The sequence below is a fragment of the Coregonus lavaretus genome, assembly GCF_964263955.1.
Source record: "Coregonus lavaretus genome assembly, contig: HAP1_SCAFFOLD_3236, whole genome shotgun sequence".
In the NCBI taxonomy this organism is placed as follows: Eukaryota; Metazoa; Chordata; class Actinopteri; order Salmoniformes; family Salmonidae; genus Coregonus; species Coregonus lavaretus.
In genome coordinates, this window is record NW_028158305.1 from 24,650 (window position 1) to 39,993 (window position 15,344).

Below are 15,344 nucleotides of genomic sequence, written 5' to 3' on the forward strand. Positions count from 1 at the left end.
ACGCTACTAGCTACTGTTAGCCTCTCAACAATAAGTTACAGACTAGCCCCCTGAGCGCTAACGCTACAAGCTACTGTTAGCCTCTCAACAATAAGTTACAGACCTACCCACTGAGTGCTAACGCTACAAGCTACTGTTAGCCTCTCAACAATAAATGACAGACCTGCCCACTGAGTGCTAACGCTACAAGCTACTGTTAGCCTCTCAACAATAAGTTACAGACTAGCCCACTGAGTGCTAACGCTACAAGCTACTGTTAGCCTCTCAACCATAAGTTACAGACTAGCCCACTGAGTGCTAACGCTACAAGCTACTGTTAGCCTCTCAACCATAAGTTACAGACTAGCCCACTGAGTGCTAACGCTACAAGCTACTGTTAGCCTCTCAACCATAAGTTACAGACTAGCCCCCTGAGTGCTAACGCTACAAGCTACTGTTAGCCTCTCAACAATAACTTACAGACTAGCCCACTGAGTGCTAATGCTTCTAATCTAGCTACTGTTAGCCTCTCAACAATAAGTTACAGACCTACCCACTGAGCGCTAACGCTACTAGCTACTGTTAGCCTCTCAACAATAAATGACAGACCTGCCCACTGAGTGCTAACGCTACAAGCTACTGTTAGCCTCTCAACAATAAGTTACAGACTAGCCCACTGAGTGCTAACGCTACAAGCTACTGTTAGCCTCTCAACCATAAGTTACAGACTAGCCCACTGAGTGCTAACGCTACAAGCTACTGTTAGCCTCTCAACAATAACTTACAGACTAGCCCACTGAGTGCTAATGCTTCTAATCTAGCTACTGTTAGCCTCTCAACAATAAATTACAGACTAGCCCACTGAGCGCTAATGTTGAACCTGGTTGTTCTGTCACTGTAACCTCATACAACCATCCATTCACAGATATATACAACCATGAACGTACAGTATTAACTATTCCAAATAAAAACTACATTTAGCAGACATAGATACTGTACAACCATGAATATATGAACTACTAATTCCAATTTAAAACTTTCTTTCACAGACACAACCATGTGTATGTAACCGGTGTGAAATGGCTAGTAGGGGCGAGGAGAGGGACGGAAGCAACACTGTTACATTGATGCTGTTGACCCCGATCACTGGTTGCTGCGGAAAAGGAGGAGGTCAAAAGGGGGGTGAGTGTAACCGGTGTGAAATGGCTAGCTAGTTAGCGGTGCGCGCTAGTAGCGTTTCAATCGGTGACGTCACTCGCTCTGAGACCTTGAAGTAGTTGTTTCCCTTGCTCTGCAAGGGCCGCGGCTTTTGTGGAGCGACGGGTAACGGTGCTTCGAGGGTGACTGTTGTCGATGTGTGCAGAGGGTCCCTTGGTTCGAGCCCAGGTAGGGGCGAGGAGAGGGACGGAAGCAACACTGTTACCCCGAGTGGCGCAGTGGTCTAAGGCACTGCATCGCAGTGCTAGCTGTGCCACTAGAGATCCTGGTTCGAATCCAGGCTCTGTCGTAGCCGGCCGAGACCGGGAGACCCATGGGGCGGCGCGCAATTGGCCCAGCGTCGTCCAGGGTAGGGGAGGGAATGGCCGGCAGGGATGTAGCTCAGTTGATAGAGCATGGCGTTTGCAACGCCAGGGTTGTGGGTTCGATTCCCACAGGGGGTATGAAAAAAAAATAATGTATGCACTAACTAACTAACTGTAAGTCGCTCTGGATAAGAGCGTGTGCTAAATGACGTAAATGTAAAGTATACTACAACTGAAAACTATCTTTCACAGACACATCCATGAATATGACCTACTGTACTAGTTTAAGAGACACAGATACAACAAGCCCCTATAGTCCATTAGGCAGGCTGTCTCTCATGGTAATGTAATCTGTGGAGGTGAGAGATTGAGAGCTAAATGCACACCGCTGGGATGAAGTGCTGTTTCGTAATTCAGCCAATGACATCAAGTGCTGATGGTAGTTTTAACAGAGCAGCACACTCCAGTCCTGATCCTTCCCCCTCTTTAGTGTTCCAAATGGCACCCTAATTCCCTATATAGTGCACTAGGTAATAGCATGCCATTTGGGACGCATTTCCTCTGCTGGGAGTTAGACTGGCTAGCCCATAGAACACCAACATTCCCAACTCTTAAAGTACTGAACGGCTGTTGCATGGAAAACCTATTAATTTGAGTTCTCTCTCGCTCAGTCTGTCTGCCTGCCTGTCTGTCAGCCTGTCGGTCTGTCTGCCTGTCTGTCAGCCTGTCGGTCTGTCTGCCTGCCTCTCTGTCTGTCTGCCTGTCTGTCTGCCTGCCTGTCTGTCAGCCTGTCTGCCTGTCGGTCTGTATGACTGTCTCTCTCTCCACTTTCGTTCCCGATGTCTTTTAAAAAGAGAACAATCTTTTCATTCTTCATGATGATTGGCCATACATTCACACCATAGACTGTATATAAAAACGATTAAAATCAAATCAAACTTTATATGTGCCGAATACAACAGGTAGACATTTTACATTTTACATTTTATCCATTTAGCAGACGCTCTTATCCAGTGCGACTTACATTATATTTTTTTAACTGGTCCCCCGTGGGAATCGAACCCACAACCCTGGCGTTGCAAACGCCATGCTCTACCAACTGAGCTACATCCCTGCTGGCCATTCCCTCCCCTTAGACCACTGCGCCACTCGGGAGTACAGACCTCACGGTGAAATGCTTACTTACAAGCCCTTAACCAACAATGCAGTTCCAGAAAGAGTTAAGAAAATATTTACTAAATAAACAAAAGTAAAACCTGGGGGGGGGGGGGTGTAAATGTAAATAGTCTGGGTGGCCATTTTATTAATTGTTCAGCAGTCTTATGGCTTGGAGGTAGAAGCTGTTAAGGAGCCTTTTGGTCCAAGACTTGGCACTCCGGTACCGCTTGCCGTGCAGTAGCAGAGAGAACAGTCTATAACTACGGTGGCTGGAGTCTTTGACAATTTTTAGGGCCTTCCTCTGACACCGCCTGGTATAGAGGTCCTGGATGGCAGGAAGCTTGGCCCCAGTGATGTACTGGGCCGTACGCACTACCCTCTGTAGCACCTTACAGTCAGATGCCGAGCAGTTGCCATACCAGGCGGTATAGTAGGATTCAATCTTAATCCTGTATTGACGCTTTGCCTGTTTGATGGTTCGTCTGAGGGCGTAGCGGGATTTCTTATAAGCGTCGGATTAGCAACCCCATTGTGAAGAATCAGATTCAGATCTCAGTACCTCTGGAAGTGAATATGATGACACACCTTGATAAGGTTAAATAGTACACAGATAACTGTAGTATTGTCATAACCAGCAGAACCTTCATGTTCTCTTGTGTTGTAATGTTTACACTATTATGTTTATTGACAGGAATTGGGTTACCATAGAGACCTGGATGACTCATAATCATGATAAACACACTTATTCTACATTAAGTAATACATTAAGTCTGTGTGTGCATTTATGTGTGTGCATGCATGTGTATGTGCGCACAGTTGAGGTCGGAAGTTTACATACCCTTAGGTTGGAGTCATTAAAACTCGTTTTTCAACCACTCCACAAATGTCTTGTTAACAAACTATAGTTTCTGGCAAGTCGGTTAGGACATCTACTTTGTGCATGACACAAGTAATTTTTCCAACAATTGTTTACAGACAGATTATTTCACTTATAATTCACTGTATCACAATTCCAGTGGGTCAGAAGTTTACATACACTAAGTTGACTGTGCCTTTAAACAGCTTGGAAAATTCCAGAAAATGATGTCATGGCTTTAGAAGCTTCTGATAGGCTAATTGACATCATTTGAGTCAATTGGAGGTGTACCTGTGGATGTATTTAAAGGCCTACCTTCAAACTCAGTGCCTCTTTACTTGACATCATGGGAAAATCAAAAGAAATCAGCCAAGACCTCAGAAAAAAATTGTAGACCTCCACAAGTCTGGTTCATCCTTGGGAGCAATTTCCAAACACCTGAAGGTACCATGTTCATCTGCACAAACAATAGTACGCAAGTATAAACACCATGGGACCACGCAGCCGTCATACCGCTCAGGAAGGAGATGCGTTCTGTCTCCTAGAGATGAACGTACTTTGGTGCGAAAAGTGCAAATCAAACCCAAAACAACAGCAAAGGACCTTGTGAAGATGCTGGAGGAAACAGGTACAAAAGTATCTATATCCACAGTAAAACAAGTCTTATATCGACATAACCTGAAAGGCCGATCAGCAAGGAAGAAGCCACTGCTCCAAAACCGCCATAAAAAAGCCAGACTACGGTTTGCAACTGCACATGGGGACAAAGATCGTACTTTTTGGAGAAATGTCCTCTGGTCTGATGAAACAAAAATAGAACTGTTTGGCCATAATGACCATCGTTATGTTTGGAGGAAAAAGGGGGACGGCTTGCAAGCCGAAGAACACCATCCCAACCGTGAAGCACGGGAGTGGCAGCATCATGCTGTTGGGGGTGCTTTGCTGCAGGAGGGACTGGTGCACTTCACAAAATAGATGGCATCATGAGGAAGGAAAACTATGTGGATATATTGAAGCTACGGTCAAAAGAAGTGCACTCTATAGGGAATAAGGTGCTATTTTGGACACATTCATCAGTGCCTTTGGAGGGTTGGTGATTAGTCCAGGGTTTCTGAGGGTAACTGGAGGGTTGATGATTAGTCCAGGGTTTCTGAGGGTAACTGGAGAGTTGATGATTAGTCCAGGGTTTCTGAGGGTAACTGGAGGGTTGATGATTAGTTTGGTTTCTGAGGGTAACTGGAGGGTTGGTGATTAGTCCAGGGTTTCCGAGGGTAACTGGAGGGTTGGTGATTAGTCCAGGGTTTCTGAGGGTAGATGATTAGTTTGGTTTCTGAGGGTAACTGGAGGGTTGGTGATTAGTCCAGGGTTTCTGAGGGTAACTGGAGAGTTGATGATTAGTCCAGGGTTTCTGAGGGTAACTGGAGGGTTGATGATTAGTCCAGGGTTTCTGAGGGTAACTGGAAGGTTGATGATTAGTCCAGGGTTTCTGAGGGTAACTGGAGGGTTGATGATTAGTCCAGGGTTTCTGAGGGTAATTGGAGAGTTGATGATTAGTTTGGTTCTGAGGGTATCTGGAAGGTTGATGATTAGTCCAGGGTTTCTGAGGGTAACTGGAGGGTTGATGATTAGTTTGGTTTGATTCGCCCAGTGTTTCTAAAGGGTAACTGGAGGTTGATCATTAGTCCAGGGTTTCTGAGGGTAATTGGAGAGTTGATGATTAGTTTGGTTCTGAGGGTAACTGGAGGGTTGATGATTAGTTTGGTTTCTGAGGGAACTGGAGGCTTGATAATGAGTTCCGTCACACCCTATATTCACCCCTTGTGACCTGTACTGTAACACTGAGAACAGGGTCATTCCCGTGTGTGTCACCGTGTGTGTCACCGTGTGTGTCACCGTGTGTGTCACCGTGTGTGTGTGTGTTAATCCTATGTCCATAAAACACTGGGCTGTGTCACGTTGTGTCAACCCACTATATCTCTGTGATAAACTCAGTTATATGGATAATAAAACCAAGTCAAAGGTAGTGAGTAACGATATCAACTAACATAGTTCTGCTTTCCTCATCTGATCTGTCTAGTCCAGTAGTGTGTAAAGGGGGGGTGATCTGTCTAGTCCAGTATTGTGTAAAGGGGGGTGAACTGTCTAGTCCAGTATTGTGTAAAGGGGGGTGATCTGTCTAGTCCAGTATTGTGTAAAGGGGGGTGATCTGTCTAGTCCAGTATTGTGTAAAGGGGGTGATCTGTCTAGTCCAGTAGTGTGTAAAGGGGGGTGATCTGTCTAGTCCAGTAGTGTGTAAAGGGGGGTGATCTGTCTAGTCCAGTAGTGTGTAAAGGGGGGTGATCTGTCTAGTCCAGTAGTGTGTAAAGGGGGGTGATCTGTCTAGTCCAGTAGTGTGTAAAGGGGGGGTGATCTGTCTAGTCCAGTAGTGTGTAAAGGGGGTGATCTGTCTAGTCCAGTAGTGTGTAAAGGGGGGTGATCTGTCTAGTCCAGTAGTGTGTAAAGGGGGGTGATCTGTCTAGTCCAGTATTGTGTAAAGGGGGGTGAACTGTCTAGTCCAGTAGTGTGTAAAGGGGGGTGATCTGTCTAGTCCAGTAGTGTGTAAAGGGGGGTGATCTGTCTAGTCCAGTATTGTGTAAAGGGGGGTGATCTGTCTAGTCCAGTATTGTGTAAAGGGGGGTGATCTGTCTAGTCCAGTAGTGTGTAAAGGGGGGTGATCTGTCTAGTCCAGTAGTGTGTAAAGGGGGGTGATCTGTCTAGTCCAGTAGTGTGTAAAGGGGGGTGATCTGTCTAGTCCAGTATTGTGTAAAGGGGGGTGATCTGTCTAGTCCAGTATTGTGTAAAGGGGGGTGATCTGTCTAGTCCAGTATTGTGTAAAGGGGGGTGATCTGTCTAGTCCAGTAGTGTGTAAAGGGGGGTGATCTGTCTAGTCCAGTAGTGTGTAAAGGGGGTGATCTGTCTAGTCCAGTAGTGTGTAAAGGGGGGTGATCTGTCTAGTATTGTGTAAAGGGGCCAATATTGTACTTTTTACTCCATACATTTTCCTTGACACCCAAAAGTACTCGTTACATTTAGAATACTTATCAACAGAACATCCCTGGTCATCCCTACTGCCTCTAATCTGGTGGACTCACTAAACACAAATGCTTTGTTTGTAAATTATGTCTGAATGTTGGAGTGTGCCTCTGGCTATCCATAATTTAAAAAAACAAGAAAATGGTGCCGTCTGGTTTGCTTAATAAAATAAATTTGAAATGATTTATACTTTTACTTTTGATACTTAAGTATGTTTTAAACCAATACTTTTAGACTTTTACTCAAGTAGAATTTTACTGGGTGACTTTTACTTTTACTTGAGTCATTAATTTATTTTTTATACACTACCGGTCAAAAGTTTTAGAACACCTACTCATTCAAGGGGTTTTCTTTATTTTTACTATTTTCTACATGGTTGAATAATAGTGAAGACATCAAAACTATGAAATAACACATATGGAGTCATGTAGTAACCAAAAAAGTGTTAAACAAATCAAAATATATTATTAATTTGAGATTCTTCAAATAGCCACCCTTTGCCTTGATGACAGCTTTGCACACTCTTGAAATTCTCTCAACCAGCTTCATGAGGTAATCACCTGGAATGCATTTCAATTAACAGGTGTGCCTTCTTAAAAGTTAATTTGTGGAATTTCTTTCCTTCTTAATGCGTTTGAGCCAATCAGTTGTGTTGTGACAAGGTACAGTGGCTTGCGAAAGTATTCACCCCCTTTGGCATCTTTCCTACTTTGTTGCCTTACAACCTAGAATTAAAATTGATTTTTTGGGGGGTTTGTATCATTTGATTTACACACACTTTGAAGATGAAAAGTATTTTAATATAGTTAAACAAACAAGAAATAAGACAAAAAAAAACAGAAAACTTGAGCGTGCATAACTATTCCCCCCCCCCCCCCCCCCCAAAGTAAATACTTTGTAGAGCCACCTTTTGCAGCAATTACAGCTGAAAGTCTCTTTGGGTATGTCTCTATAAGCTTGGCACATCTAGCCACTGGGATTTTTGCCCATTCTTCAAGGCAAAACTACTGGTGTAAAGCAATCTTTAAGTCATACCACAGATTCTCAATTGGATTGAGGTCTGGGCTTTGACTAGGCCATTCCAAGACATTTAAATGTTTCCCCTTAAACCACTCGAGTGTTGCTTTAGCAGTATCCTTAGGGTCATTGCCCTGCTGGAAGGTGAACCTCCGTCCCAGTTCAAATCTCTGGAAGACTGAAACAGGTTTCCCTCAAGAATGTCCCTGTATTTAGCGCCATTCATCATTCCTTCAATTCTGACCAGTTTCCCAGTCCCTGCCGATGAAAAACATCCCCACAGCATGGATGGTGTTCTCGGGGTGATGAGAGGTGTTGGGTTTGCGCCAGACATAGAGTTTTCCTTGATGGCCAAAAAGCTAAATTTTAGTCTCATCTGACAAGATTACCTTATTCCATATGTTTGGGGAGTCTCCCACATGCCTTTTGGTGAACACCAAACGTGTTTGCTTATTTTCTTCTATAAGCAATGGCTATTTTCTGGCCACTCTTCCATAAAGCCCAGCTCTGTGGAGTGTACGGCTTAAAGTGGTCCTATGGACAGATACTCCAATCTCCGCTGTGGAGCTTTGCAGCTCCTTCAGGGTTATCTTTGGTCTCTTTGTTGCCTCTCTGATTAATGCCCTCCTTGCCTGGTCCGTGAGTTTTGGTGGGCGGCCTCTCTTGGCAGGTTTGTTGTGGTGCCATATTCTTTCCATTTTTTAATAATGGATTTAATGGTGCTCCGTGGGATGTTCAAAGTTTCTGATATTTTTTTATAACCCAACCCTGATCTGTACTTCTCCACAACTTTGTCGCTGACCTGTTTGGAGAGCTCCTTGGTCTTTATGGTGCTGCTTGCTTGGTGGTGCCCCTTGCTTAGTGGTGTTGCAGACTCTGGGGCCTTTCAGAACAGGTGTATATATACTGAGATCATGTGACAGATCATGTGACACTTAGATTGCACACAGGTGGACTTTATTTAACTAATTATGTGACTTCTGAAGGTAATTGGTTGCACCAGATCTTTATTTAGGGGCTTCATAGCAAAGGGGGTGAATACATATGCACGCACCACTTTTCCGTTATTTATTTTTTACAATTTTTTGAAACAAGTTATTTTTTTTCATTTCACTTCACCAATTTGGACTATTTTGTGTATGTCCATATACATGAAATCCAAATAAAAATCCATTGAAATTACAGGTTGTAATGCAACAAAATAGGAAAAACGCCAAAGGGGATGAATACTTTTGCAAGGCACTGTAGAGGGGGTATTTGGTAAAAGACCAAGACCATATTATGGCAAGAACAGCTCAAATAAGCAAAGAGAAACGACAGTCCATCATTACTTTAAGACATGAAGGTCAGTCATTACAGAACAGAGAAAATAGTAAAAATAAAGAAATACCCTTGAATGAGTAGGTGTTCTAAAACCTTTGACTGGTTAGTGTTTATATATATATGTTTTACTTGAGTAATTTTCTATTAAGGTATCTTTACTTTTACTCAAGTATGACAATTTTCAACCACTGACAATCAGACGGAATACCGTGTTCTCAAAGCACGCGCTGCCAAGTGTCAGACGGAATACCGTGTTCTCAAAGCACGCGCTGCCAAGTGTCAGACGGAATACCGTGTTCTCAAAGCACGCGCTGCCAAGTGTCAGACGGAATACCGTGTTCTCAAAGCACGCGCTGCCAAGTGTCAGACGGAATACCGTGTTCTCAAAGCACGCGCTGCCAAGTGTCAGACGGAATACCGTGTTCTCAAAGCACGCGCTGCCAAGTGTCAGACGGAATACCGTGTTCTCAAAGCACGCGCTGCCAAGTGTCAGACGGAATACCGTGTTCTCAAAGCACGCGCTGCCAAGTGTCAGACGGAATACCGTGTTCTCAAAGCACGCGCTGCCAAGTGTCAGACGGAATACCGTGTTCTCAAAGCACGCGCTGCCAAGTGTCAGACGGAATACCGTGTTCTCAAAGCACGCGCAGGCCAAGTGTCAGACGGAATACCGTGTTCTCAAAGCACGCGCTGCCAAGTGTCAGACGGAATACCGTGTTCTCAAAGCACGCGCTGCCAAGTGTCAGACGGAATACCGTGTTCTCAAAGCACGCGCTGCCAAGTGTCAGACGGAATACCGTGTTCTCAAAGCACGCGCTGCCAAGTGTCAGACGGAATACCGTGTTCTCAAAGCACGCGCTGCCAAGTGTCAGACGGAATACCGTGTTCTCAAAGCACGCGCTGCCAAGTGTCAGACGGAATACCGTGTTCTCAAAGCACGCGCTGCCAAGTGTCAGACGGAATACCGTGTTCTCAAAGCACGCGCTGCCAAGTGTCAGACGGAATACCGTGTTCTCAAAGCACGCGCTGCCAAGTGTCAGACGGAATACCGTGTTCTCTGAGCACGCGCTGCCAAGTGTCAGACGGAATACCGTGTTCTCAAAGCACGCGCTGCCAAGTGTCAGACGGAATACCGTGTTCCCAAAGCACGCGCTGCCAAGTGTCAGACGGAATACCGTGTTCTCTGAGCACGCGCTGCCAAGTGTCAGACGGAATACCGTGTTCTCTGAGCACGCGCTGCCAAGTGTCAGACGGAATACCGTGTTCTCAAAGCACGCGCTGCCAAGTGTCAGACGGAATACCGTGTTCTCAAAGCACGCGCTGCCAAGTGTCAGACGGAATACTGTGTTCTCAAAGCACGCGCTGCCAAGTGTCAGACGGAATACCGTGTTCTCTGAGCACGCGCTGCCAAGTGTCAGACGGAATACCGTGTTCTCAAAGCACGCGCTGCCAAGTGTCAGACGGAATACCGTGTTCTCAAAGCACGCGCTGCCAAGTGTCTTCAGAGACATTTCCAATCTTTCCTTGTCCCAGTCTGTTATCCCAACATGTTTCAAGCTGACCACCATTGTCCCAGTTCCCAAGAGCACCAAGGTATCCTACCTAAATGACTATCGCCCCGTAGCACTCACATCTGTAATTATGAAGTGCTTTGAAAGCCTGGTCATGACACACATCAACACCACCATCCCAGACAGCCTAGACCAAACTCCAATTAGCATACCGCCGCAACAGATCCACAGATGACGCAATCTCAATTGCACTTCACACTGCCCTCTCCCACCTGGACAAGAGGGGGAAATAACTATGTGAGAACGCTTTTCATAGACTACAGCTCAGCGTTCAACACCATAGTCCCCTCTAAACTCATCACCAAGCTAAGGACCCTGGGACTGAACCCCTCCCTCTGCTAACTGGATCCTGGACTTCCTGACGGGCTGACCCCATCTGGTGAGGGTAGGCAACAACACCTCCGCCACCCTGACCCTCAACACGGGGGGCCACTCAGGGGTGCGTGCTTAGTCCCTTCCTGTACTCCTTGTTCACCCACGACTGCGTGCCCACCCACGACTGCAACACCATCATCAAATTTGCTAACGACGCGAGGGTGGTAGGCCTGATCACCGACGGCGATGAGTCAGCCTACAGGGAGGAGGGTCAGAGACTTAGCAGTGTGGTTGCCAGGACAACAACCTCTCCCTCAACGTCAGTAAGACCAAGTAGCTGATCGTGGACTACAGTAGAAAGAGGGGAGAGCAGGTGTGTGGAGCTGGTCGGGATCTTCAAAGTTCTTGGCGTCCACATCGCTAAGGTCATTAACATGGTCCACACACACCCGCACAGCCGTGAAGAGGGCACTTCCACCTCGGGAGGCTGAAAGGATTTGACGTGGGCCCTCGGCTCCTCAAAAAGATATACCTGCTGCACCACCGGGAGCATCTTGACTGGCTGCATCACTGCCCCTGACCGCAAAGTGTTACATATATATATATATCAGAGCTCCCTGCCATCCAGGACCTCTATATCAGAGCTCCCTGCCATCCAGGACCTCTATATCAGAGCTCCCTGCCATCCAGGACCTCTATATCAGAGCTCCCTGCCATCCAGGACCTCTATATCAGAGCTCCCTGCCATCCAGGACCTCTATATCAGAGCTCCCTGCCATCCAGGACCTCTATATCAGAGCTCCCTGCCATCCAGGACCTCTATATCAGAGCTCCCTGCCATCCAGGACCTCTATATCAGAGCTCCCTGCCATCCAGGACCACTATATCAGAGCTCCCTGCCATCCAGGACCTCTATATCAGAGCTCCCTGCCATCCAGGACCTCTATATCAGAGCTCCCTGCCATCCAGGACCTCTATATCAGAGCTCCCTGCCATCCAGGACCTCTATATCAGAGCTCCCTGCCATCCAGGACCTCTATATCAGAGCTCCCTGCCATCCAGGACCACTATATCAGAGCTCCCTGCCATCCAGGACCTCTATATCAGAGCTCCCTGCCATCCAGGACCTCTATATCAGAGCTCCCTGCCATCCAGGACCTCTATACCAGAGCTCCCTGCCATCCAGGACCTCTATATCAGAGCTCCCTGCCATCCAGGACCTCTATATCAGAGCACCCTGCCATCCAGGACCTCTATATCAGAGCTCCCTGCCATCCAGGACCTCTATATCAGAGCTCCCTGCCATCCAGGACCTCTATATCAGAGCTCACTGCCATCCAGGACCTCTATATCAGTGCTCCCTGCCATCCAGGACCTCTATATCAGAGCTCACTACCATCCAGGACCACTATATCAGAGCTCCCTGCCATCCAGGACCTCTATATCAGAGCTCCCTGCCATCCAGGACCTCTATATCAGAGCTCACTGCCATCCAGGACCACTATATCAGGCGGTGTAAGAGGAAGGTCCGGTAATATTGCTGAAGGCTCCAGCCACCCAAGACTGTTCACTCTGCTACCGTCCGGCAAACTGACCAACCAACAGGCTCCGGGACAGCTTCTACCCCCGAGCCATAAGCCTGCTAAATAGTTAATTAATGGTTACCAGGGACTATCTGCTCTGACCCTATCTAGCACTGACTATCTCACAATACTGTATACAGTATACACTACATACACACACACACACACTACACTGACACTCTCACACATTCACATACACACACACACACAACACACACATGGATACCGACAACACAAACACATACACGCATACCGACCCAATGCGGACCAATTTAAGTCCTTGTGGACGGAACTTAAAGCTGTTGAGAAAGAGAAAGACTCGATCTCTTTGCTTATGGTACCTTCATGAAAACTAGTCAGACTGACAGGAAATAATTCAGAAATGCAGCTTTCTAACAGAACCTATACATTTTAGCCTTAGTATTTAAACCTCAAGAAGACTGCCAATAAGATGTCTTCCTCTTTCTAAAGCTAGTGAACTGTGAAACACAGCTCCTCTCACAACAAAGGCCTCTAAATGTTATCAGCTTCAGAAAGAGGCCAAAAATGTGCCGAGTTCTCCCCCCCCTACACACTCAAACACACACACACACACACACACGCCCCAGCATTGTGGGCCGCACATGTGCTGCATAACGCAGAGGGTTTTCCTCTCTAGCAAACACAGACAGTGCGAGCAGGACGGCAGCAGGCCTCCTCCATCCCCCTCTCCTCTCAGCTTCCTCCTCCATCCCCCTCTCCTCTCAGCTTTCTGGCCTTTGCAGAGCAGACCTACAGTGCATTCAGAAAGTATTCATACCGCTTGAGTTTTTTCCACATTTTGTTGTGTTACAGAGTGGGATTCAAATATATTTAATTGTAATCTTTTATTTTTTTTGTTCACCGATCTACACAAAATACTCTGTAATGTCAAAGTGGAAGAAATGTTTTACCATTTATAAAAAATAAAACACTAATATATATATTGATTAGATAAGTATTCAACCCCGTGAGTCAATACATGTTAGAATCACCTTTGGCAGTGATTGCAGCTGTGAGTCTTTCTGGGTAAGTCTCTGAGAGCTTTCCACACCTGGATTGTAAAATATTTGCTCATTATTCTTTTTTTTTTAATGTCAAGCTCTGTCAAGTTGGTTGTTGATAATTGCTAGACAGCCATTTTCAAGTCTTGCCATAGATCTTCAAGCTGATTTAAGTCAAAACTGTAACTAGGCCACTCAGGAACATTCAATGTCGTCTTGGGAAGCAACTACAGTGTAGATTTGGCCTTGTGATTTAGGTTACTGTCCTGCTGAAAGGTGAATTCGTCTCCTAGTGTCTGGTGGAGAGCAGACTGAGCCAGGTTTTCTTGTGGGATTTTGCCTGTGCAAAAACAAACTCCCTTGCTGATGACAAGCATGGTCATAACATGATGCAGCCACCACCAAGCTTGTTCTTCAACCATTCTGATGTATACTTGTTTGTGTGTTTTGGATCATTGTCTTTCTGCATGACCCAGCTGCGCTTCAGCTTCAGCTCACAGACGGATGGTCTGACGTTCTCCTGTAGAATTCTCTGATACAGAGCAGAATTCATGGTTCCTTCAATGATGGCAAGGCGTCCAGGTCATGATGCAGAAAAGCATCCCCAAACCATTACACTACCACCACAATGCTTGATCGTTGGTATGATGTTCTTACTGTGGAATGCAGTGTTTGGTTTTCTCCCGACATAACGGGGCCCATGTCGGCCAAAAAGTTCCACTTTTTATTCATCTGTCCGTAGAACATTGTTCCAGAACTCCTGAGGATCATCCAGGTGCTTTTTGGCAAACTTGAGACGAGCATTCACGTTCTTCTTAGTGAGCAATGGTTTCCGCCTTGATACTCTGCCATGAATCCCATTATTTCCCCGGTGTCTCTCTGATGGTGGAATCATGAACACTGACCTTAGCCGAGGCGAGAGGGGCCTGGAAATCCCTGGATATTGTTCTAGGGTTGTTTGTGACTTCCTGGACGATTTTACACCTAGCTCTTGGGAGAGATTTTGGCAGGACGGCCACTCCTGGGAAGATTCACTCCTGTCCCAAACGTTTCTCAATTTGGACAATATGGCTCTGAGCGTGGTTCGGTGGAGCCCCAGAGCCTTAGAAATGGCTTTCCAGACTGATGGACATCAACAACTCTTTTCCGGAGGTCTTCAGGAATTTATTTTGATAGTGGCATGATGTGCTTCTAGAACCAGTGTGGTGTCCAAAGGGCCAACGTTAGTCAGATTTATATTGGGCAGGGCTGACCCAAATCAGGGCTGGCCCAAATCAGGGCCGGCCCAAATCAGGGCTGGATGTTAACCAAAGTACTAAAAAAGCTGACTCTAATTATCCCTTTAATTGAGTTGAGTTAACTAGGGGGGTTAATAACTTTTTCACACCTGAAGATAGCATGTTTGGTTACCTTGCACACCAAACAAATGAAAGAAGCACCAAACTTACCCATACCTAAAAATGTATGCGCACATGACTGTAAGTCGCTTTGGATAAAAGTGTCTGCTAAATGGCATATTATATAAAGATCTGACCAAATTCAATGTGAAAAATGTGCAATAATGCAGAAAATCTGACAGAGGGCAAATACTTTTTCACGGCACTGTAGGTGCCCTTCTTTGCAAGGCATTGGAAAACCTCCCTGGTCTTTGTGGTTGAATCTGTGCTTGAAATGCACTGCTCGACTGAGGGACCTTACAGATAATTGTATGTGTGGGGTACAGAGACGTGGAGTCATTCAAAAATCATGTTAACCATTATTATTGAACAAAGAATGAGTCCATGCAACTTATTATGTGATTTGTTAAGCACATTTTAAGCCATAACAAAGGGGTTGAATACTTATTGACTCAAGACATTTCAGCTTTTCATTACAATTCTCTCTCCTCTCTCACTCACCTCCAGCCCAGAGCAGGTGCCATCACG